This window comes from Bison bison, unplaced genomic scaffold (assembly GCF_000754665.1).
Source record: "Bison bison bison isolate TAMUID 2011002044 unplaced genomic scaffold, Bison_UMD1.0 scf7180017864186, whole genome shotgun sequence".
Lineage (NCBI taxonomy): Eukaryota > Metazoa > Chordata > Mammalia > Artiodactyla > Bovidae > Bison > Bison bison.
Genome location: NW_011494758.1, coordinates 325,086 through 326,555, shown reverse-complemented (window position 1 = coordinate 326,555; position 1,470 = coordinate 325,086).

Genomic DNA, 1,470 nt, shown 5'->3' with positions numbered 1-1,470 from the left:
TTTTTGAGGAGTGGAGGCTGTGCTGGGTCTTGGTTGTGGTGTGTGGGCTCTAGAACACTCGGACTCAGTAGTTTCTGTGTGCGGGCTGAGTCACCCTGCAGTATGCGGGATCTTAGTTCCCTGACCAGGTATCAAACCCATGTCTCCTGCATTGAAAGGCAGATTCTTAACCACTGGACTACGAGGGAAGTTTCTAAATATTCTTCTTTACAGACTTGCTCAGATATGTGTGTTTTGATTAGAAATGCTCCTTAAAATATAAGATGCCTTCACCATGTAGCTAAGGTCCCTCTAGAGAAGCTGTCTAACTTGTTTTGACTCTGCAGTGACTGTTGATTTAATTCTGGGACTGCTAAAATTCATATTACCTGCATGGTCTTTTTGAAAGAGAAATCCCTTTTACCACTCAGAATGCATGGTCTGTTATTCAATTCCTAATACTGTGATACCATGCTAACACCACATGGATGCTGCTCTTTGGAGATCTGCTTTACCACATGAAGAAATAATAAGCATTTGTTAAAAATGATGGTGGATTAGAATGGTATTAAATGGTATTATACAGTCCAGGAACTCAGGAAGATACAAATTCTGCCCAACCCAAGTCATCTCTGCCCATGAGATGTTCCAGACAGATACAAGCAGAACTGAAAAAGTAATACACTCTGTGGCATTAACCTTGAGGTGTTAGCCCCAAATTACTTTACAGTAATTTGGGCTTTAACACCCACAGGACAGGTCACATCTGTCTCCTCACATTCCAAAGGTCAAGTATCAATTTTGGAAGAGAGCTCTTGTATCAGGCTGGAAATAGACTCAAACTAGTCTTAAAAGAAGAGGCTTTAATGAAAGGACTGACTTATAGAGATGTGGACAGGGTTGAAATAACAAACTAAAGATGATGAGTCACCCCAAGGCCAATCACAGTGGGACACTGTTACAGCCCTTGTACTGAAGATGCAAGGGGAGGAAGGAGAGTTAAAAAAGCCCAATGCGAACTGGAATCACCAAGGAGGGGCCACCAGGCAGAGCTGTGACTGTGGAGGATGCAGCTACTGCTGGAGATGAGGCACTGAGGCTGAGGGGAGAGGGGATGCCCTGACCTCTCCCTGCTGCCCTGACCTCTCCCTGCTGCCCTGTCTTCACTTAGCATTCTCTCTTCTATTGATAGAGTCCAACTGTAAGTCAGTGGGGCTGACTGATGTAGTGTGCAGGGGTCAGCAAGCCAGGGTGCAGAGCAGCCAAGAAGGGCTGACAATGAATCCAGGGTGGGATGAAAGTGGTTCAAGTGGAGAATAATTTGTAGAGACCTAAATGGAAGTGGGGGTAGATTATACCAGCATTAGAAGCTCCTTCCCAGCAAAAACCTTTCTTTTTCCATGTTCCCCACTTGATGCTATCAGTGTATTGTTGAGTGTTTTGTTGAGATGAGACCGAAAAGACATTTAGGTGGGGACAAAACCTAAATAT